Here is a 26,955-nt window from a genome sequence, read left to right on the forward strand (position 1 = left end):
GTGGATTTCCTCCATTCTGCTGAACTCATCGAGATGAGCACGTTTCCACTTTCTCATTTCATTGAGATACACACATTGGCAGAATATCAGCCAAATGGCAGTCACTGCTCCAAGGTATTCAGAGAAACTTTGCATCCTATCGTGGATTTCCCCCAACATGCTGAACTCATCGAGATATGCACTTTAGCACTTTCTCATTTCATTGAGATACACACATTGGCAGAATATCAGCCAAATGGCATTCACTGCTCGAAGGTATTCAGAGCATCCTTGCTACATAATGTGGATTTCTTCCAACATGCTGTACTCATCGAGATAAGCATTTTCCCACTATCTCATTTCATTGAGATGCACACTTTGGCAGAATATCAGCCAAACGGCATTCACTGCTCGAAGGTATTCAGAGAAACAATGGAACCTTTTTTAGATTTCCTCCATTTTGCCGAACTCATCGAGATATGCACTTTACCACTTTCTCATTTCAATGAGATACACACATTGGTAGAATATCAGCCAAATGGCATTCACTGCTCGAAGGTATTCAGAAAAACATTGCAACATAACGTGGATTTCTTCCAACTTTGCTCAACTCATCGAGGTAAGCACTTTACCACTTTCTCATTTCATTGAGATACACACATTGGCAGAATATCAGCCAAATGGCATTCACGGCTCCAAGGTACACAGAGAAACTTTGGGACCTATTGTGGATTTCTTCCAACATGCTGACCACATCGAGATGAGAACGTTACCACTTTCTCATTTCATTGAGATACACACATTGGCAGAATATCAGCCAAATGGCATTCACTGCTCCAAGGTATTCAGAGAAACTTTGGGACCTATTGTGGATTTCCCCCAACATGCTGAACTCATCGATATATGCACTTTAGCACATTCTCAATTCATTGAGATACACACATTGGCGGAATATCAGCCAAAAGGCATTCACTGCTCGAAGGTATTCAGAGAATCCTTGCTACATAATGTGGATTTCTTCCAACATGCTGTACTCATCGAGATAAGCATTTTCCCAGTATCTCATTTCACTGAGATACACACTTTGGCAGAATATCAGCCAAACGGCATTCACTGCTCGTTGGTATTCAGGGAAACAATGGAACCTTTTTTAGATTTCCTCCATTTTGCCGAACTCATCGACATATACACTTTACCACTTTCTCATTTCATTGAGATACACATATTGGTAGAATATCAGTCAAATGGTATTCACTGCTCGAAGGTATTCAGAGAAACATTGCAACATAATGTTGATTTCTTCCAACTTGCTGAATACACCGAGATAAGCACTTTCCCACTTTCTCATTTCATTGAGATACACACATTGGCAGAACATCAGCCAAATGGCATTCACGGTTCCAAGGTATACAGAGAATCTTTGGGACCTCTTGTCGATTTCTTCCAACATGCTGAACTCATCGAGATATGCACTTTAGCACTTTCTCATTTCTTTGAAATACACACATTGGCAGAATATCAGCCAAATGGCATTCACTGCTCCAAAGTATTCAGAGAAACATTGCAACATAATGTGGATTTCTTCCAACTTTTTGAACTCATCGAGATAAGCACTTTACCACTTTCTCATTTCATTGAGATACACACATTGGCAGAATATCAGCCAAATGGAATTCACTGCTCGAAGGTATTCAGGGAAACTTTGGAACCTATTGTGGATTTCTTCCAACATGGTGAACTCATCGAGATAAGAACATTACCACTTTCTCATTTCATTGAGATACACACATTGGCGGAATATCAGCCAAATGCCATTCACTGCTCGACGGTATTCAGAGAATCCTTGCAACATAATGTGGATTTCTTCCAACTTGCTGAACTCATCGAGATAAGCATTTTCCCACTATCTCATTTCATTGAGATACACACTTTGGCAGAATATCAGCCAAACGGCATTCACTGCTCGAAGGTATTCAGAGAAACAATGGAACCTTTTTTAGATTTCCTCCATTTTGCCGAACTCATCGAGATATGCACTTTACCACTTTCTCATTTCAATGAGATACACACATTGGTAGAATATCAGCCAAATGGCATTCACTGCTCGAAGGTATTCAGAGAAACATTGCAACATAAAGTGGATTTCTTCCAACTTGCTCAACTCATCGAGGTAAGCACTTTACCACTTTCTCATTTCATTCAGATACACGCATTGGCAGAATATCAGCCAAATGGCATTCACGGCTCCAAGGTACACAGAGAAACTTTGGGACCTATTGTGGATTTCTTCCAACATGCTGACCTCATCGAGATGAGAACGTTACCACTTTCTCATTTCATTGAGATACACACATTGGCGGAATATCAGCCAAATGGCATTCACTGCTCGAAGGTATTCAGAGAAACTTTGGATCCTATCGTGGATTTCCTCCATTCTGCTGAACTCATCGAGATGAGCACGTTTCCACTTTCCCATTTCATTGAGATACACACATTGGCAGAATATCAGCCAAATGGCAGTCACTGCTCCAAGGTATTCAGAGAAACTTTGGATCCTATCGTGGATTTCCCCCAACATGCTGAACTCATCGAGATATGCACTTTAGCACTTTCTCATTTCATTGAGATACACACATTGGCAGAATATCAGCCAAATGGCATTCACTGCTCGAAGGTATTCAGAGAAACATTGCAACATAATGTGGATTTATTCCAACTTGCTGTACTCATCGAGATAAACTCGTTCCCACTTTCTCATTCTCACTGAGCTGCACACAGAATATCAGCCAAATGGCATTCACTGCTCGAAGGTATTCAGGGAAGCTTTGGAACCTATTGTCGATTTCTTCCAACATGCTGAACTCATCGAGATATGCACTTTACCACTTTCTCATTTCACTGAGATACACACATTGGCAGAATACCAGCCAAACGGCATTCACTGCTCGAAGGTATTCAGGGAAACCTTGGAACCTATTGTCGATTTCTTCCAACATGCGGAACTCATCGAGATATGCACTTTACCACTTTCTCATTTCACTGAGATACACACATTGGCAGAATATCAGCCAAATGGCATTCACTGCTCGATGGTATTCAGAGAAACTTTGCAACATATGGTGGATTTCTTCCAACTTGCTGTACTCATCGAGATAAGCTCGTTACCACTTTCTCATTTCATTGAGATACACACATTGGCAGACTATCTGACAAGTAGCATTCAGTGCCACAAAGTATTCAGCGAAACTTTGGAACCTGTTGTGGATTTCCTCCAACTTGTTCAAATCATCGAGATGAGCACTTTTCCACTTTCTCATTTCATTGAGCTGCACACATTGGCCGAATATCAGCCAAATGGCATTCGCTGCTCGAAGGTATTCAGGGAAACTTTGGAACCTATTGTGGATTTCTTCCAACGTGCTGAACTAATCGAGATAAGCACGTTACCACTTCCTCATTTCATTGAGATACACACATTGGCAGAATATCAGCCAAATGGCATTCACTGCTCAAAGGTATTCAGGGAAACTTTGGAACCTTTAGTGGATTTCCTCCATTCTGCTGAACTCATTGAGATAAGCACTTTACCACTTTCTCATGTCATTGAGATACACACATTGGCAGGATATCAGCCAAATCCCACTCACTGCTCCAAGGTATTCGGAGAAACTTTGGAACCTTTTGTGGATTTCCTCCATTCTGCTGAAATCTTCGACATAAGCACTTTACCACTTCCTCATTTCATTGAGATACTCACTTTGGAAGAATATCAGCCAAGTGGCATTCAGTGCCACAAGGCATTCAGCGAAACTTAGAACCTTTTGTGGATTTCTTCCAACTTGCTCAACTGATCGAGACAACGACGTTACCCATTTCTCGTTTCATTGAGATACACACGTTGGCAGAATATCAGGCAAATGGCATTCACTGATCGAAGATCTTCAGAGAACCTTTGGAAACTATGGTGGGATTCCTCCATTCTGCTCAACTCTTTGAGATAAGCACTTTACCACATCCTCATTTCATTGAGATGCACACATTGGCAGATTATCAGCCAAGTGGCATTGAGTGCCACAATGTATTCAGCGAAACTTTGGAAACGACTGAGGGTTTCTTCCAACTTGCTGTACTCATCGAGATAAGCACTTTACCACTTTCTCATTTCTTGGAGATACACACAGTGGCAGAATATCAGCCAAATGGCATTCACTGCTCCAACGAATACAGAGAAACTTTGGGACCTATTGTGGATTTCTTCCAACATGCTGAACTCATCGAGATATGCACTTTACCACTATCTCATTTCATTGAGATACACACATTGGCAGAGTATCAGCCAAATGGCATTCACCGCTCGAAGGTATTCAGAGAAAGTTTGGAACCGATTGTGGATTTCTTCCAACTTGCTCAACTCATCCAGATAAGCACGTTACCACTTTCTCATTTCATTGAGATACACACATTGGCAGAATATCAGCCAAATGGCATTCACTGCTCGATGGTATTCAGAGAAACAATGGAACCTTTTGTAGATTTCCTCCATTTTGCCGAACTCATCGAGATAAGCACTTTACCACTTTCTCATTTCATTGAGATACACACACTGCTAGAACATCAGCCAAATGGCATTCACTGCTCGAAGGTATTCAGAGAAACTTTAGAAACGATTGAGCGTTTCTTCCAACTTGCTGAACTCATCGAGATAAGCACTTTACCACTTTCTCATTTCTTGCAGATACACACATTGGCAGAATATCAGCCAAATGGCATTCACTGCTCGAAGGTATTCAGAGAAACCTTGCAACATAATGTGGATTTCTTCCAACTTGCTGAACTCATCGAGATAAGCACTTTACCACTTTCTCATTTCATTGAGATACACCCATTGGCAGAATATCAGCCAAATTGCATTCACTGCTCCAACGTATTCAGAGAAACTTTGGGACCTATTGTGGATATCTTCCAACATGCTGAACTCTTCGAGATAAGCACGTTACCAGTTTCTCATTTCGTTGAGATACACGCATTGGCAGAATATCAGCCAAATGCCGTTCACTGCTCGAAGGTATTCAGGGAAACTTTGGAACCTATTGTGGATTTCTTCCAACATGCTGACCTCATCGAGATAAGCATGTTACCACTTTCTCATTTCATTGAGATACACACATTGGCAGAATGTCAGCCAAATGGCATTCACTGCTCGAAGGTATTCAGAGAAACTTTGGAACCTTTGGTGGATTTCCTCCATTCTGCTGAGCTCATCGAGATAAGCACTTCACCACTTTCTCATTTCATTGAGATACACACATTGGCAGAATATCAGCCAAATCCCATTCACTGCTCCAAGGTATTCGGAGAAACTTTGGGACCTATTGTGGATTTCCTCCAACATGCTGAACTCATCGAGATATGCACTTTACCACGTTCTCATTTCTTGGAGATACACACATTGGCAGAATATCAGCCAAGTGGCATTGAGTGCCACAATGTATTCAGCGAAACTTTGGAAACGATTGAGGGTTTCTTCCAACTTGCTGTACTCATCGAGATAAGCACTATACCACTTTCTCATTTCATTGAGATACACACATTTGCAGAATATCAGCCAAATGGCATTCACTGCTCGAAGGTATTCAGAGAAACCTTGCAACATAATGTGGATTTCTTCCAACTTGCTGAACTCATCGAGATGAGCACTTTTCCACTTTCTCATTTCATTGAGCTGCACACATTGGCAGAATATCAGCCAAATGGCATTCACTGCTCGAAGGTATTCAGAGAAACATTGCAACATAATGTGGATTTATTCCAACTTGCTGTACTCATCGAGATAAACTCGTTCCCACTTTCTCATTTCATTGAGATGCACACATTGGCAGAATATCAGCCAAATGGCATTCACTGCTCCAAGGTGTTCTGAGAAACTTTGGGACCTATTGTGAAATTCCTCCAACTTGCGGAACTCATCGAGATAAGCACATTACCACTTCCTGATTTCATTGAGATACACACATTGGCAGACTATCAGACAAGTAGCATTCAGTGCCACAAAGTATTCAGCGAAATTTTGGAACCTGTTGTAGATTTCCTCCAACCTGTTCAACTCATCGAGATGAGCACTTCTCCACTTTCTCATTTCACTGAGCTGCACACATTGGCAGAATATCAGCCAAATGGCATTCACTGCTCGAATGTATTCAGGGAAGCTTTGGAACCTATTGTCGATTTCTTCCAACATGCTGAACTCATCGAGATATGCACTTTACCACTTTCTCATTTCACTGAGATACACACATTGGCAGAATACCAGCCAAACGGCATTCACTGCTCGAAGGTATTCAGGGAAACCTTGGAACCTATTGTCGATTTCTTCCAACATGCGGAACTCATCGAGATATGCACTTTACCACTTTCTCATTTCACTGAGATACACACATTGGCAGAATATCAGCCAAATGGCATTCACTGCTCGATGGTATTCAGAGAAACTTTGCAACATATGGTGGATTTCTTCCAACTTGCTGTACTCATCGAGATAAGCTCGTTACCACTTTCTCATTTCATTGAGATACACACATTGGCAGACTATCTGACAAGTAGCATTCAGTGCCACAAAGTATTCAGCGAAACTTTGGAACCTGTTGTGGATTTCCTCCAACTTGTTCAAATCATCGAGATGAGCACTTTTCCACTTTCTCATTTCATTGAGCTGCACACATTGGCCGAATATCAGCCAAATGGCATTCGCTGCTCGAAGGTATTCAGGGAAACTTTGGAACCTATTGTGGATTTCTTCCAACGTGCTGAACTAATCGAGATAAGCACGTTACCACTTCCTCATTTCATTGAGATACACACATTGGCAGAATATCAGCCAAATGGCATTCACTGCTCAAAGGTATTCAGGGAAACTTTGGAACCTTTGGTGGATTTCCTCCATTCTGCTGAACTCATTGAGATAAGCACTTTACCACTTTCTCATGTCATTGAGATACACACATTGGCAGGATATCAGCCAAATCCCATTCACTGCTCCAAGGTATTCGGAGAAACTTTGGAACCTTTTGTGGATTTCCTCCATTCTGCTGAAATCTTCGACATAAGCACTTTACCACTTCCTGATTTCATTGAGATACTCACTTTGGAAGAATATCAGCCAAGTGGCATTCAGTGCCACAAGGCATTCAGCGAAACTTAGAACCTTTTGTGGATTTCTTCCAACTTGCTCAACTGATCGAGACAACGACGTTACCCATTTCTCGTTTCATTGAGATACACACGTTGGCAGAATATCAGGCAAATGGCATTCACTGATCGAAGATCTTCAGAGAACCTTTGAAAACTATGGTGGGATTCCTCCATTCTGCTCAACTCTTTGAGATAAGCACTTTACCACATCCTCATTTCATTGAGATGCACACATTGGCAGATTATCAGCCAAGTGGCATTGAGTGCCACAATGTATTCAGCGAAACTTTGGAAACGACTGAGGGTTTCTTCCAACTTGCTGTACTCATCGAGATAAGCACTTTACCACTTTCTCATTTCTTGGAGATACACACAGTGGCAGAATATCAGCCAAATGGCATTCACTGCTCCAACGAATACAGAGAAACTTTGGGACCTATTGTGGATTTCTTCCAACATGCTGAACTCATCGAGATATGCACTTTACCACTATCTCATTTCATTGAGATACACACATTGGCAGAGTATCAGCCAAATGGCATTCACCGCTCGAAGGTATTCAGAGAAAGTTTGGAACCGATTGTGGATTTCTTCCAACTTGCTCAACTCATCCAGATAAGCACGTTACCACTTTCTCATTTCATTGAGATACACACATTGGCAGAATATCAGCCAAATGGCATTCACTGCTCGATGGTATTCAGAGAAACAATGGAACCTTTTGTAGATTTCCTCCATTTTGCTGAACTCATCGAGATAAGCACTTTACCACTTTCTCATTTCATTGAGATACACACACTGCTAGAACATCAGCCAAATGGCATTCACTGCTCGAAGGTATTCAGAGAAACTTTAGAAACGATTGAGGGTTTTCTTCGAACTTGCTCAACTCATCGAGATGAGCACTTTGCCACTTTCTCATTTCTTGGAGATACACACATTGGCAGAGTATCAGCCAAATGGCATTCACCGCTCGAAGGTATTCAGAGAAAGTTTGGAACCGATTGTGGATTTCTTCCAACTTGCTCAACTCATCCAGATAAGCACGTTACCACTTTCTCATTTCATTGAGATACACACATTGGCAGAATATCAGCCAAATGGCATTCACTGCTCGATGGTATTCAGAGAAACAATGGAACCTTTTGTAGATTTCCTCCATTTTGCCGAACTCATCGAGATAAGCACTTTACCACTTTCTCATTTCATTGAGATACACACACTGCTAGAATTTCAGCCAAATGGCATTCACTGCTCGAAGGTATTCAGAGAAACTTTAGAAACGATTGAGCGTTTCTTCCAACTTGCTGAACTCATCGAGATAAGCACTTTACCACTTTCTCATTTCTTGCACATACACACATTGGCAGAATATCAGCCAAATGGCATTCACTGCTCGAAGGTATTCAGAGGAACCTTGCAACATAATGTGGATTACATCCAACTTGCTGAACTCATCGAGATAAGCACTTTACCACTTTCTCATTTCATTGAGATACACCCATTGGCAGAATATCAGCCAAATGGCATTCACTGCTCCAACGCATTCAGAGAAACTTTGGGACCTATTGTGGATATCTTCCAACATGCTGAACTCTTCGAGATAAGCACGTTACCAGTTTCTCATTTCGTTGAGATACACGCATTGGCAGAATATCAGCCAAATGCCGTTCACTGCTCGACGGTATTCAGAGAATCCTTGCAACATAATGTGGATTTCTTCCAACTTGCTGAACTCATCGAGATAAGCATTTTCCCACTATCTCATTTCATTGAGATACACACTTTGGCAGAATATCAGCCAAACGGCATTCACTGCTCGAAGGTATTCAGAGAAACAATGGAACCATTTTTAGATTTCCTCCATTTTGCCGAACTCATCGAGATATGCACTTTACCACTTTCTCATTTCAATGAGATACACACATTGGTAGAATATCAGCCAAATGGCATTCACTGCTCGAAGGTATTCAGAGAAACATTGCAACATAACGTGGATTTCTTCCAACTTGCTCAACTCATCGACGTAAGCACTTTACCACTTTCTCATTTCATTCAGATACACACATTGGCAGAATATCAGCCAAATGGCATTCACGGCTCCAAGGTACACAGAGAAACTTTGGGACCTATTGTGGATTTCTTCCAACATGCTGACCTCATCGAGATGAGAACGTTACCACTTTCTCATTTCATAGAGATACACACATTGGCGGAATATCAGCCAAATGGCATTCACTGCTCGAAGGTATTCAGAGAAACTTTGGAACCTTTTGTGGATTTCCTCCATTCTGCTGAACTCATCGAGATGAGCACGTTTCCACTTTCTCATTTCATTGAGATACACACATTGGCAGAATATCAGCCAAATGGCAGTCACTGCTCCAAGGTATTCAGAGAAACTTTGCATCCTATCGTGGATTTCCCCCAACATGCTGAACTCATCGAGATATGCACTTTAGCACTTTCTCATTTCATTGAGATACACACATTGGCAGAATATCAGCCAAATGGCATTCACTGCTCGAAGGTATTCAGAGCATCCTTGCTACATAATGTGGATTTCTTCCAACATGCTGTACTCATCGAGATAAGCATTATCCCACTATCTCATTTCATTGAGATGCACACTTTGGCAGAATATCATCCAAACGGCATTCACTGCTCGAAGGTATTCAGAGAAACAATGGAACCTTTTTTAGATTTCCTCCATTTTGCCGAACTCATCGAGATATGCACTTTACCACTTTCTCATTTCAATGAGATACACACATTGGTAGAATATCAGCCAAATGACATTCACTGCTCGAAGGTATTCAGAGAAACATTGCAACATAACGTGGATTTCTTCCAACTTGCTCAACTCATCGAGGTAAGCACTTTACCACTTTCTCATTTCATTGAGATACACACATTGGCAGAATATCAGCCAAATGGCATTCACGGCTCCAAGGTACACAGAGAAACTTTGGGACCTATTGTGGATTTCTTCCAACATGCTGACCACATCGAGATGAGAACGTTACCACTTTCTCATTTCATTGAGATACACACATTGGCAGAATATCAGCCAAATGGCATTCACTGCTCCAAGGTATTCAGAGAAACTTTGGGACCTATTGTGGATTTCCCCCAACATGCTGAACTCATCGAGATATGCACTTCAGCACATTCTCATTTCATTGAGATACACACATTGGCAGAATATCAGCCAAATGGCATTCACTGCTCGAAGGTATTCAGAGCATCCTTGCTACATAATGTGGATTTCTTCCAACATGCTGTACTCATCGAGATCAGCATTTTCCCACTATCTCATTTCATTGAGATACACACTTTGGCAGAATATCAGCCAAACGGCATTCACTGCTCGTTGGTATTCAGAGAAACAATGGAACCTTTTTTAGATTTCCTCCATTTTGCCGAACTCATCGACATATACACTTTACCACTTTCTCATTTCGTTGAGATACACATATTGGTAGAATATCAGTCAAATGGTATTCATTGCTCGAAGGTATTCAGAGAAACATTGCAACATAATGTTGATTTCTTCCAACTTGCTGAATACACCGAGATAAGCACTTTCCCACTTTCTCATTTCATTGAGATGCACACATTGGCAGAACATCAGCCAAATGGCATTCACGGTTCCAAGGTATACAGAGAATCTTTGGGACCTCTTGTCGATTTCTTCCAACATGCTGAACTCATCGAGATATGCACTTTAGCACTTTCTCATTTCTTTGAAATACACACATTGGCAGAATATCAGCCAAATGGCATTCACTGCTCCAAAGTATTCAGAGAAACATTGCAACATAATGTGGATTTCTTCCAACTTTTTGAACTCATCGAGATAAGCACTTTACCACTTTCTCATTTCATTGAGATACACACATTGGCAGAATATCAGCCAAATGGAATTCACTGCTCGAAGGTATTCAGGGAAACTTTGGAACCTATTGTGGATTTCTTCCAACATGGTGAACTCATCGAGATAAGAACGTTACCACTTTCTCATTTCATTGAGATACACACATTGGCGGAATACCAGCCAAATGCCATTCACTGCTCGACGGTATTCAGAGAATCCTTGCAACATAATGTGGATTTCTTCCAACTGGCTGAACTCATCGAGATAAGCATTTTCCCACGATCTCATTTCATTGAGATACACACTTTGGCAGAATATCAGCCAAACGGCATTCACTGCTCGAAGGTATTCAGAGAAACAATGGAACCTTTTTTAGATTTCCTCCATTTTGCCGAACTCATCGAGATATGCACTTTACCACTTTCTCATTTCAATGAGATACACACATTGGTAGAATATCAGCCAAATGGCATTCACTGCTCGAAGGTATTCAGAGAAACATTGCAACATAACGTGGATTTCTTCCAACTTGCTCAACTCATCGACGTAAGCACTTTACCACTTTCTCATTTCATTCAGATACACACATTGGCAGAATATCAGCCAAATGGCATTCACGGCTCCAAGGTACACAGAGAAACTTTGGGACCTATTGTGGATTTCTTTCAACATGCTGACCTCATCGAGATGAGAACGTTACCACTTTCTCATTTCATTGAGATACACACATTGGCGGAATATCAGCCAAATGGCATTCACTGCTCGAAGGTAATCAGAGAAACTTTGGAACCTTTTGTGGATTTCCTCCATTCTGCTGAACACATCGAGATGAGCACGTTTCCACTTTCTCATTCATTGAGATACACACATTGGCAGAATATCAGCCAAATGGCATTCACTGCTCCAAGGTATTCAGAGACACTTTGGGTCCGATCGTGGATTTCCCCCAACATGCTGAACTCACCGAGAATATGCACTTTCGCACTTTCTCATTTCGTTGAGATACACACATTGGCAGAATATCAGCCAAATGGCATTCACTGCTCGAAGGTATTCAGAGAATCCTTGCAACATAATGTGGATTTCTTCCAACTTGCTGAACTCATCGAGATATGCACTTTAGCACTTTCTCATTTCATTGAGATACACACATTGGCAGAATATCAGCCAAATGGCATTCACTGTTCCAAGGTATTAAGAGAATCTTTGGGACCTATTGTGCATTTCCTCCAACATGCTGAACTCAACGAGGTATGCACTTTCTCATTTCATTGAGATACACACATTGGCAGAATATCAGCCAAATGGCATTCACTGCTCGAAGGTATTCAGAGCATCCTTGCAACATAATGTGGATTTCTTCCAACATGCTGTACTCATCGAGATAAGCATTTTCCCACTATCTCATTTCATTGAGATACACACTTTGGCAGAATATCTGCCAAACGGCATTCACTGCTCGAACGTATTCAGAGAATCAATGGAACCTTTTTTAGATTTCCTCCATTTTGCCGAACTCATCGAGATATGCACTTTACCACTTTCTCATTTCAATGAGATACACACATTGGTAGAATATCAGCCAAATGGCATTCACTGCTCGAAGGTATTCAGAGAAACATTGCAACATAACGTGGATTTCTTCCAACTTGCTCAACTCATCGAGGTAAGCACTTTACCACTTTCTCATTTCATTCAGATACACACATTGGCAGAATATCAGCCAAATGGCATTCACGGCTCCAAGGTACACAGAGAAACTTTGGGACCTATTGTGGATTTCTTCCAACATGCTGACCTCATCGAGATGAGAACGTTACCACTTTCTCATTTCATTGAGATACACACATTGGCAGAATATCAGCCAAATGGCATTCACTGCTCGAAGGTATTCAGAGCATCCTTGCTACATAATGTGGATTTCTTCCAACATGCTGTACTCATCGAGATAAGCATTTTCCCACTATCTCATTTCTTTGAGATACACACATTGGCAGAATATCAGCCAAACGGCATTCACTGCTCGTTGGTATTCAGAGAAACAATGGAACCTTTTTTAGATTTCCTCCATTTTGCCGAACTCTTCGACATATACACTTTACCACTTTCTCATTTCATTGAGATACACATATTGGTAGAATATCAGTCAAATGGTATTCACTGCTCGAAGGTATTCAGAGAAACATTGCAACATAATGTTGATTTCTTCCAACTTGCTGAATACACCGAGATAAGCACATTCCCACTTTCTCATTTCATTGAGATACACACATTGGCAGAACATCAGCCAAATGGCAGTCACGGTTCCAAGGTATACAGAGAATCTTTGCGACCTATTGTCGATTTCTTCCAACATGCTGAACTCATCGAGATATGCACTTTAGCACTTTCTCATTTCTTTGAAATACACACATTGGCAGAATATCAGCCAAATGGCATTCACTGCTCCAAAGTATTCAGAGAAACATTGCAACATAATGTGGATTTCTTCCAACTTTTTGAACTCATCGAGATAAGCACTTTACCACTTTCTCATTTCATTGAGATACACACATTGGCAGAATATCAGCCAAATGGCATTCACTGCTCCAAGGTATTCGGGGAAACTTCGGAACCTATTGTGGATTTCTTCCAACATGGTGAACTCATCGAGATAAGAAGGTTACCACTTTCTCATTTCATTGAGATACACACATTGGCAGAATATCAGCCAAACGGCATTCACTGCTCGAAGGTATTCAGAGAAACAATGGAACCTTTTTTAGATTTCCTCCATTTTGCCGAACTCATCGAGATATGCACTTTACCACTTTCTCATTTCAATGAGATACACACATTGGTAGAATATCAGCCAAATGGCATTCACTGCTCGAAGGTATTCAGAGAAACATTGCAACATAACGTGGATTTCTTCCAACTTGCTCAACTCATCGACGTAAGCACTTTACCACTTTCTCATTTCATTCAGATACACACATTGGCAGAATATCAGCCAAATGGCATTCACGGCTCCAAGGTACACAGAGAAACTTTGGGACCTATTGTGGATTTCTTCCAACATCGAGATGAGAACGTTACCACTTTCTCATTTCATTGAGATACACACATTGGCGGAATATCAGCCAAATGGCATTCACTGCTCGAAGGTATTCAGAGCATCCTTGCTACATAATGTGGATTTCTTCCAACATGCTGTACTCATCAAGATAAGCATTTTCCCACTATCTCATTTCATTGAGATACACACTTTGGCAGAATATCAGCCAAACGGCATTCACTGCTCGTTGGTATTCAGAGAAACAATGGAACCTTTTTTAGATTTCCTCCATTTTGCCGAACTCATCGACATATACACTTTACCACTTTCTCATTTCATTGAGATACACATATTGGTAGAATATCAGTCAAATGGTATTCACTGCTCGAAGGTATTCAGAGAAACATTGCAACATAATGTTGATTTCTTCCAACTTGCTGAATACACCGAGATAAGCACTTTCCCACTTTCTCATTTCATTGAGATACACACATTGGCAGAACATCAGCCAAATGGCATTCACGGTTCCAAGGTATACAGAGAATCTTTGGGACCTCTTGTCGATTTCTTCCAACATGCTGAACTCATCGAGATATGCACTTTAGCACTTTCTCATTTCTTTGAAATACACACATTGGCAGAATATCAGCCAAATGGCATTCACTGCTCCAAAGTATTCAGAGAAACATTGCAACATAATGTGGATTTCTTCCAACTTTTTGAACTCATCGAGATAAGCACTTTACCACTTTCTCATTTCATTGAGATACACACATTGGCAGAATATCAGCCAAATGGAATTCACTGCTCGAAGGTATACAGGGAAACTTTGGAACCTATTGTGCATTTCTTCCAACATGGTGAACTCATCGAGATAAGAACGTTACCACTTTCTCATTTCATTGAGATACACACATTGGCGGAATATCAGCCAAATGCCATTCACTGCTCGACGGTTTTCAGAGAATCCTTGCAACATAATGTGGATTTCTTCCAACTTGCTGAACTCATCGCGATAAGCATTTTCCCACCATCTCATTTCATTGAGATACACACTTTGGCAGAATATCAGCCAAACGGCATTCACTGCTCGAAGGTATTCAGAGAAACAATGGAACCTTTTTTAGATTTCCTCCATTTTGCCGAACTCATCGAGATATGCACTTTACCACTTTCTCATTTCAATGAGATACACACATTGGTAGAATATCAGCCAAATGGCATTCACTGCTCGAAGGTATTCAGAGAAACATTGCAACATAACGTGGATTTCTTCCAACTTGCTCAACTCATCGTGGTAAGCGCTTAACCACTTTCTCATTTCATTCAGATACACACATTGGCAGAATATCAGCCAAATGGCATTCACGGCTCCAAGGCACACAGAGAAACTTTGGGACCTATTGTGGATTTCTTCCAACATGCTGACCTCATCGAGATGAGAACGTTACCACTTTTTCATTTCATTGAGATGCACACATTGGCGGAATATCAGCCAAATGGCATTCACTGCTCGAAGGTATTCAGAGAAACTTTGGAACCTTTTGTGGATTTCCTCCATTCTGCTGAACTCATCGAGATGAGCACGTTTCCACTTTCTCATTTCATTGAGATACACACATTGGCAGATTATCAGCCAAATGGCAGTCACTGCTCGAAGGTATTCAGAGAATCCTTGCAACATAATGTGGATTTCTTCCAACTTGCTGAACTCATCGAGATATGCACTTTGGCACTTTCTCATTTCATTGAGATACACACATTGGCAGAATATCAGCCAAATGGCATTCACTGTTCCAAGGCATTCAGAGAAACTTTGGGACCTATTGTGGATTTCCTCCAACATGCTGAACTCATCGAGATACGCACTTTCTCTTTTCATTGAGATACACACATTGGCAGAATATCAGCCAAATGGCATTCACTGCTCGAAGGTATTCAGAGAAACAATGGAACCTTTTTTAGATTTCCTCCATTTTGCCGAACTCATCGAGATATGCACTTTACCTCTTTCTCATTTCTTTGAAATACACACATTGGAAGAATATCAGCCAAATGGCATTCACTGCTCGAAGGTATTCAGAGAAACATTGCAACATAACGTGGATTTCTTCCAACTTGCTCAACTCATCGACGTAAGCACTTTACCACTTTCTCATTTCATTCAGATACACACATTGGCAGAATATCAGCCAAATGGCATTCACGGCTCCAAGGTACACAGAGAAACTTTGGGACCTATTGTGGATTTCTTCCAACATGCTGACCTCATCGAGATGAGAACGTTACCACTTTCTCATTTCATAGAGATACACACATTGGCGGAATATCAGCCAAATGGCATTCACTGCTCGAAGGTATTCAGAGAAACTTTGGAACCTTTTGTGGATTTCCTCCATTCTGCTGAACTCATCGAGATGAGCACGTTTCCACTTTCTCATTTCATTGAGATACACACATTGGCAGAATATCAGCCAAATGGCAGTCACTGCTCCAAGGTATTCAGAGAAACTTTGCATCCTATCGTGGATTTCCCCCAACATGCTGAACTCATCGAGATATGCACTTTAGCACTTTCTCATTTCATTGAGATACACACATTGGCAGAATATCAGCCAAATGGCATTCACTGCTCGAAGGTATTCAGAGCATCCTTGCTACATAATGTGGATTTCTTCCAACATGCTGTACTCATCGAGATAAGCATTATCCCACTATCTCATTTCATTGAGATGCACACTTTGGCAGAATATCATCCAAACGGCATTCACTGCTCGAAGGTATTCAGAGAAACAATGGAACCTTTTTTAGATTTCCTCCATTTTGCCGAACTCATCGAGATATGCACTTTACCACTTTCTCATTTCAATGAGATACACACATTGGTAGAATATCAGCCAAATGACATTCACTGCTCGAAGGTATTCAGAGAAACATTGCAACATAACGTGGATTTCTTCCAACTTGCTCAACTCATCGAGGTAAGCACTTTACCACTTTCTCATTTCATTGAGATACACACATTGGCAGAATATCAGCCAAATGGCATTCACGGCTCCAAGGTACACAGAGAAACTTTGGGACCTATTGTGGATTTCTTCCAACATGCTGACCACATCGAGATGAGAACGTTACCACTTTCTCATTTCATTGAGATACACACATTGGCAGAATATCAGCCAAATGGCATTCACTGCTCCAAGGTATTCAGAGAAACTTTGGGACCTATTGTGGATTTCCCCCAACATGCTGAACTCATCGAGATATGCACTTCAGCACATTCTCATTTCATTGAGATACACACATTGGCAGAATATCAGCCAAATGGCATTCACTGCTCGAAGGTATTCAGAGCATCCTTGCTACATAATGTGGATTTCTTCCAACATGCTGTACTCATCGAGATCAGCATTTTCCCACTATCTCATTTCATTGAGATACACACTTTGGCAGAATATCAGCCAAACGGCATTCACTGCTCGTTGGTATTCAGAGAAACAATGGAACCTTTTTTAGATTTCCTCCATTTTGCCGAACTCATCGACATATACACTTTACCACTTTCTCATTTCGTTGAGATACACATATTGGTAGAATATCAGTCAAATGGTATTCATTGCTCGAAGGTATTCAGAGAAACATTGCAACATAATGTTGATTTCTTCCAACTTGCTGAATACACCGAGATAAGCACTTTCCCACTTTCTCATTTCATTGAGATGCACACATTGGCAGAACATCAGCCAAATGGCATTCACGGTTCCAAGGTATACAGAGAATCTTTGGGACCTCTTGTCGATTTCTTCCAACATGCTGAACTCATCGAGATATGCACTTTAGCACTTTCTCATTTCTTTGAAATACACACATTGGCAGAATATCAGCCAAATGGCATTCACTGCTCCAAAGTATTCAGAGAAACATTGCAACATAATGTGGATTTCTTCCAACTTTTTGAACTCATCGAGATAAGCACTTTACCACTTTCTCATTTCATTGAGATACACACATTGGCAGAATATCAGCCAAATGGAATTCACTGCTCGAAGGTATTCAGGGAAACTTTGGAACCTATTGTGGATTTCTTCCAACATGGTGAACTCATCGAGATAAGAACGTTACCACTTTCTCATTTCATTGAGATACACACATTGGCGGAATACCAGCCAAATGCCATTCACTGCTCGACGGTATTCAGAGAATCCTTGCAACATAATGTGGATTTCTTCCAACTGGCTGAACTCATCGAGATAAGCATTTTCCCACGATCTCATTTCATTGAGATACACACTTTGGCAGAATATCAGCCAAACGGCATTCACTGCTCGAAGGTATTCAGAGAAACAATGGAACCTTTTTTAGATTTCCTCCATTTTGCCGAACTCATCGAGATATGCACTTTACCACTTTCTCATTTCAATGAGATACACACATTGGTAGAATATCAGCCAAATGGCATTCACTGCTCGAAGGTATTCAGAGAAACATTGCAACATAACGTGGATTTCTTCCAACTTGCTCAACTCATCGACGTAAGCACTTTACCACTTTCTCATTTCATTCAGATACACACATTGGCAGAATATCAGCCAAATGGCATTCACGGCTCCAAGGTACACAGAGAAACTTTGGGACCTATTGTGGATTTCTTTCAACATGCTGACCTCATCGAGATGAGAACGTTACCACTTTCTCATTTCATTGAGATACACACATTGGCGGAATATCAGCCAAATGGCATTCACTGCTCGAAGGTAATCAGAGAAACTTTGGAACCTTTTGTGGATTTCCTCCATTCTGCTGAACACATCGAGATGAGCACGTTTCCACTTTCTCATTCATTGAGATACACACATTGGCAGAATATCAGCCAAATGGCATTCACTGCTCCAAGGTATTCAGAGACACTTTGGGTCCGATCGTGGATTTCCCCCAACATGCTGAACTCACCGAGAATATGCACTTTCGCACTTTCTCATTTCGTTGAGATACACACATTGGCAGAATATCAGCCAAATGGCATTCACTGCTCGAAGGTATTCAGAGAATCCTTGCAACATAATGTGGATTTCTTCCAACTTGCTGAACTCATCGAGATATGCACTTTAGCACTTTCTCATTTCATTGAGATACACACATTGGCAGAATATCAGCCAAATGGCATTCACTGTTCCAAGGTATTAAGAGAATCTTTGGGACCTATTGTGCATTTCCTCCAACATGCTGAACTCAACGAGGTATGCACTTTCTCATTTCATTGAGATACACACATTGGCAGAATATCAGCCAAATGGCATTCACTGCTCGAAGGTATTCAGAGCATCCTTGCAACATAATGTGGATTTCTTCCAACATGCTGTACTCATCGAGATAAGCATTTTCCCACTATCTCATTTCATTGAGATACACACTTTGGCAGAATATCTGCCAAACGGCATTCACTGCTCGAACGTATTCAGAGAATCAATGGAACCTTTTTTAGATTTCCTCCATTTTGCCGAACTCATCGAGATATGCACTTTACCACTTTCTCATTTCAATGAGATACACACATTGGTAGAATATCAGCCAAATGGCATTCACTGCTCGAAGGTATTCAGAGAAACATTGCAACATAACGTGGATTTCTTCCAACTTGCTCAACTCATCGAGGTAAGCACTTTACCACTTTCTCATTTCATTCAGATACACACATTGGCAGAATATCAGCCAAATGGCATTCACGGCTCCAAGGTACACAGAGAAACTTTGGGACCTATTGTGGATTTCTTCCAACATGCTGACCTCATCGAGATGAGAACGTTACCACTTTCTCATTTCATTGAGATACACACATTGGCAGAATATCAGCCAAATGGCATTCACTGCTCGAAGGTATTCAGAGCATCCTTGCTACATAATGTGGATTTCTTCCAACATGCTGTACTCATCGAGATAAGCATTTTCCCACTATCTCATTTCTTTGAGATACACACATTGGCAGAATATCAGCCAAACGGCATTCACTGCTCGTTGGTATTCAGAGAAACAATGGAACCTTTTTTAGATTTCCTCCATTTTGCCGAACTCTTCGACATATACACTTTACCACTTTCTCATTTCATTGAGATACACATATTGGTAGAATATCAGTCAAATGGTATTCACTGCTCGAAGGTATTCAGAGAAACATTGCAACATAATGTTGATTTCTTCCAACTTGCTGAATACACCGAGATAAGCACATTCCCACTTTCTCATTTCATTGAGATACACACATTGGCAGAACATCAGCCAAATGGCAGTCACGGTTCCAAGGTATACAGAGAATCTTTGCGACCTATTGTCGATTTCTTCCAACATGCTGAACTCATCGAGATATGCACTTTAGCACTTTCTCATTTCTTTGAAATACACACATTGGCAGAATATCAGCCAAATGGCATTCACTGCTCCAAAGTATTCAGAGAAACATTGCAACATAATGTGGATTTCTTCCAACTTTTTGAACTCATCGAGATAAGCACTTTACCACTTTCTCATTTCATTGAGATACACACATTGGCAGAATATCAGCCAAATGGCATTCACTGCTCCAAGGTATTCGGGGAAACTTCGGAACCTATTGTGGATTTCTTCCAACATGGTGAACTCATCGAGATAAGAAGGTTACCACTTTCTCATTTCATTGAGATACACACATTGGCAGAATATCAGCCAAACGGCATTCACTGCTCGAAGGTATTCAGAGAAACAATGGAACCTTTTTTAGATTTCCTCCATTTTGCCGAACTCATCGAGATATGCACTTTACCACTTTCTCATTTCAATGAGATACACACATTGGTAGAATATCAGCCAAATGGCATTCACTGCTCGAAGGTATTCAGAGAAACATTGCAACATAACGTGGATTTCTTCCAACTTGCTCAACTCATCGACGTAAGCACTTTACCACTTTCTCATTTCATTCAGATACACACATTGGCAGAATATCAGCCAAATGGCATTCACGGCTCCAAGGTACACAGAGAAACTTTGGGACCTATTGTGGATTTCTTCCAACATCGAGATGAGAACGTTACCACTTTCTCATTTCATTGAGATACACACATTGGCGGAATATCAGCCAAATGGCATTCACTGCTCGAAGGTATTCAGAGCATCCTTGCTACATAATGTGGATTTCTTCCAACATGCTGTACTCATCAAGATAAGCATTTTCCCACTATCTCATTTCATTGAGATACACACTTTGGCAGAATATCAGCCAAACGGCATTCACTGCTCGTTGGTATTCAGAGAAACAATGGAACCTTTTTTAGATTTCCTCCATTTTGCCGAACTCATCGACATATACACTTTACCACTTTCTCATTTCATTGAGATACACATATTGGTAGAATATCAGTCAAATGGTATTCACTGCTCGAAGGTATTCAGAGAAACATTGCAACATAATGTTGATTTCTTCCAACTTGCTGAATACACCGAGATAAGCACTTTCCCACTTTCTCATTTCATTGAGATACACACATTGGCAGAACATCAGCCAAATGGCATTCACGGTTCCAAGGTATACAGAGAATCTTTGGGACCTCTTGTCGATTTCTTCCAACATGCTGAACTCATCGAGATATGCACTTTAGCACTTTCTCATTTCTTTGAAATACACACATTGGCAGAATATCAGCCAAATGGCATTCACTGCTCCAAAGTATTCAGAGAAACATTGCAACATAATGTGGATTTCTTCCAACTTTTTGAACTCATCGAGATAAGCACTTTACCACTTTCTCATTTCATTGAGATACACACATTGGCAGAATATCAGCCAAATGGAATTCACTGCTCGAAGGTATACAGGGAAACTTTGGAACCTATTGTGCATTTCTTCCAACATGGTGAACTCATCGAGATAAGAACGTTACCACTTTCTCATTTCATTGAGATACACACATTGGCGGAATATCAGCCAAATGCCATTCACTGCTCGACGGTTTTCAGAGAATCCTTGCAACATAATGTGGATTTCTTCCAACTTGCTGAACTCATCGCGATAAGCATTTTCCCACCATCTCATTTCATTGAGATACACACTTTGGCAGAATATCAGCCAAACGGCATTCACTGCTCGAAGGTATTCAGAGAAACAATGGAACCTTTTTTAGATTTCCTCCATTTTGCCGAACTCATCGAGATATGCACTTTACCACTTTCTCATTTCAATGAGATACACACATTGGTAGAATATCAGCCAAATGGCATTCACTGCTCGAAGGTATTCAGAGAAACATTGCAACATAACGTGGATTTCTTCCAACTTGCTCAACTCATCGTGGTAAGCGCTTAACCACTTTCTCATTTCATTCAGATACACACATTGGCAGAATATCAGCCAAATGGCATTCACGGCTCCAAGGCACACAGAGAAACTTTGGGACCTATTGTGGATTTCTTCCAACATGCTGACCTCATCGAGATGAGAACGTTACCACTTTTTCATTTCATTGAGATGCACACATTGGCGGAATATCAGCCAAATGGCATTCACTGCTCGAAGGTATTCAGAGAAACTTTGGAACCTTTTGTGGATTTCCTCCATTCTGCTGAACTCATCGAGATGAGCACGTTTCCACTTTCTCATTTCATTGAGATACACACATTGGCAGATTATCAGCCAAATGGCAGTCACTGCTCGAAGGTATTCAGAGAATCCTTGCAACATAATGTGGATTTCTTCCAACTTGCTGAACTCATCGAGATATGCACTTTGGCACTTTCTCATTTCATTGAGATACACACATTGGCAGAATATCAGCCAAATGGCATTCACTGTTCCAAGGCATTCAGAGAAACTTTGGGACCTATTGTGGATTTCCTCCAACATGCTGAACTCATCGAGATACGCACTTTCTCTTTTCATTGAGATACACACATTGGCAGAATATCAGCCAAATGGCATTCACTGCTCGAAGGTATTCAGAGAAACAATGGAACCTTTTTTAGATTTCCTCCATTTTGCCGAACTCATCGAGATATGCACTTTACCTCTTTCTCATTTCTTTGAAATACACACATTGGAAGAATATCAGCCAAATGGCATTCACTGCTCCAAAGAATTCAGAGAAACATTGCAACATAATGTGGATTTCTTCCAACTTGCTCAACTCATCGAGGTAAGCACTTTACCACTTTCTCATTTCATTCAGATACACACATTGGCAGAATATCAGCCAAATGGCATTCACGGCTCCAAGGTACACAGAGAAACTTTGGGACCTATTGTGGATTTCTTCCAACATGCTGACCTCATCGAGATGAGAACGTTACCACTTTCTCATTTCATTGAGATACACACATTGGCGGAATATCAGCCAAATGGCATTCACTGCTCGAAGGTATTCAGAGAAACTTTGGAACCTTTTGTGGATTTCCTCCATTCTGCTGAACTCATCGAGATGAGCACGTTTCCACTTTCTCATTTCATTGAGATACACACATTGGCAGAATATCAGCCAAATGGCATTCACTGCTCGAAGGTATTCAGAGAAACATTGCAACATAACGTGGATTTCTTCCAACTTGCTCAACTCATCGAGGTAAGCACTTCACCACTTTCTCATTTCATTGAGATACACACATTGGCAGAATATCAGCCAAATGGCATTCACGGCTCCAAGGTACACAGAGAAACTTTGGGACCTACTGTGGATTTCTTCCAACATGCTGACCACATCGAGATGAGAACGTTACCACTTTCTCATTTCATTGAGATACACACATTGGCAGAATATCAGCCAAATGGCATTCACTGCTCGAAGGTATTCAGAGAAACTTTGGGACCTATTGTGGATTTCCCCCAACATGCTGAACTCATCGAGATATGCACTTTAGGACATTCTCATTTCATTGAGATACACACATTGGCAGAATATCAGCCAAATGGCATTCACTGCTCGAAGGTATTCAGAGAATCCTTGCTACATAATGTGGATTTCTTCCAACATGCTGTACTCATCGAGATAAGCATTTTCCCACTATCTCATTTCATTGAGATACACACTTTGGCAGAATATCAGCCAAATGGCATTCACTGCTCGTTGGTATTCAGGGAAACAATGGAACCTTTTTTAGATTTCCTCCATTTTGCCGAACTCATCGACATATACACTTTACCACTTTCTCATTTCATTGAGATACACGTATTGGTAGAATATCAGTCAAATGGTATTCACTGCTCGAAGGTATTCAGAGAAACATTGCAACATAATGTTGATTTCTTCCAACTTGCTGAATACACCGAGATAAGCACTTTCCCACTTTCTCATTTCATTGAGATACACACATTGGCAGAACATCAGCCAAATGGCATTCACGGTTCCAAGGTATACAGAGAATCTTTGGGACCTCTTGTCGATTTCTTCCAACATGCTGAACTCATCGAGATATGCACTTTAGCACTTTCTCATTTCTTTCAAATACACACATTGGCAGAATATCAGCCAAATGGCATTCACTGCTCCAAAGTATTCAGAGAAACATTGCAACATAATGTGGATTTCTTCCAACTTTTTGAACTCATCGAGATAAGCACTTTACCACTTTCTCATTTCATTGAGATACACACATTGGCAGAATGTCAGCCAAATGGAATTCACTGCTCGAAGGTAATCAGGGAAACTTTGGAACCTATTGTGGATTTCTTCCAACATAGTGAACTGATCGAGATAAGAACGTTACCACTTTATCATTTCATTGAGATACACACATTGGCGGAATATCAGCCAAATGCCATTCACTGCTCGACGGTATTCAGAGAATCCTTGCAACATAATGTGGATTTCTTCCAACTTGCTGAACTCATCGAGATAAGCATTTTCCCACTATCTCATTTCATTGAGATACACACTTTGGCAGAATATCAGCCAAACGGCATTCACTGCTCGAAGGTATTCAGAGAAACAATGGAACCTTTTTTAGATTTCCTCCATTTTGCCGAACTCATCGAGATATGCACTTTACCACTTTCTCATTTCAATGAGATACACACATTGGTAGAATATCAGCCAAATGGCATTCACTGCTCGAAGGTATTCAGAGAAACATTGCAACATAACGTGGATTTCTTCCAACTTGCTCAACTCATCGACGTAAGCACTTTACCACTTTCTCATTTCATTCAGATACACACATTGGCAGAATATCAGCCAAATGGCATTCACGGCTCCAAGGTACACAGAGAAACTTTGGGACCTATTGTGGATTTCTTCCAACATGCTGACCTCATCGAGATGAGAACGTTACCACTTTCTCATTTCATAGAGATACACACATTGGCGGAATATCAGCCAAATGGCATTCACTGCTCGAAGGTATTCAGAGAAACTTTGGAACCTTTTGTGGATTTCCTCCATTCTGCTGAACTCATCGAGATGAGCACGTTTCCACTTTCTCATTTCATTGAGATACACACATTGGCAGAATATCAGCCAAATGGCAGTCACTGCTCGAAGGTATTCAGAGAATCTTTGGGTCCTATCGTGGATTTCCCCCAACATGCTGAACGCATCGAGATATGCACTTTAGCACTTTCTCATTTCATTGCGATACACACATTGGCAGAATATCAGACAAATGGCATTCACTGCTCGAAGGTATTCAGAGAATCCTTGCAACATAATGTGGATTTCTTCTAACTTGCTGAACTCATCGAGATATGCACTTTAGCACTTTCGCATTTCATTGAGATACACACATTGGCAGAATATCAGCCAAACGGCATTCACTGTTCCAAGGTATTAAGAGAAACATTGGGACCTTTTGTGGATTTCCTCCAACATGCTGAACTCATCGAGATATGCACTTTCTCATTTCATTGAGATACACACATTGGCAGAATATCAGCCAAATGGCATTCACTGCTCGAAGGTATTCAGAGAAACATTGCAACATAACGTGGATTTCTTCCAACTTGCTCAACTCATCGAGGTAAGCACTTTACCACTTTCTCATTTCATTGAGATACACACATTGGCAGAATATCAGCCAAATGGCATTCACCGCTCCAAGGTACACAGAGAAACTTTGGGACCTATTGTGGATTTCTTCCAACATGCTGACCACATCGAGATGAGAACGTTACCACTCTCTCATTTCATTGAGATACACACATTGGCAGAATATCAGCCAAATGGCATTCACTGCTCCAAGGTATTCAGAGAAACTTTGGGACCTATTGTGGATTTCCCCCAACATGCTGAACTCATCGAGATATGCACTTTAGCACATTCTCATTTCTTTGAGATACACACATTGGCAGAATATCAGCCAAATGGCATTCACTGCTCGAAGGTATTCAGATCATCCTTGCTACATAATGTGGATTTCTTCCAACATGCTGTACTCATCGAGATAAGCATTTTCCCACTATCTCATTTCATTGAGATGCACACTTTGGCAGAATATCAGCCAAACGGCATTCACTGCTCGAAGGTATTCAGAGAAACAATGGAACCTTTTTTAGATTTCCTCCATTTTGCCGAACTCATCGAGATATGCACTTTACCACTTTCTCATTTCAATGAGATACACACATTGGTAGAATATCAGCCAAATGGCATTCACTGCTCGAAGGTATTCAGAGAAACATTGCAACATAACGTGGATTTCTTCCAACTTGCTCAACTCATCGACGTAAGCACTTTACCACTTTCTCATTTCATTCAGATACACACATTGGCAGAATATCAGCCAAATGGCATTCACGGCTCCAAGGTACACAGAGAAACTTTGGGACCTATTGTGGATTTCTTCCAACATGCTGACCTCATCGAGATGAGAACGTTACCACTTTCTCATTTCATTGAGATACACACATTGGCGGAATATCAGC

Source organism: Carcharhinus amblyrhynchos, chromosome 14, assembly GCF_965287045.1.
Source record: "Carcharhinus amblyrhynchos chromosome 14, sCarAmb.v2.hapA, whole genome shotgun sequence".
Classification (NCBI taxonomy): domain Eukaryota; kingdom Metazoa; phylum Chordata; class Chondrichthyes; order Carcharhiniformes; family Carcharhinidae; genus Carcharhinus; species Carcharhinus amblyrhynchos.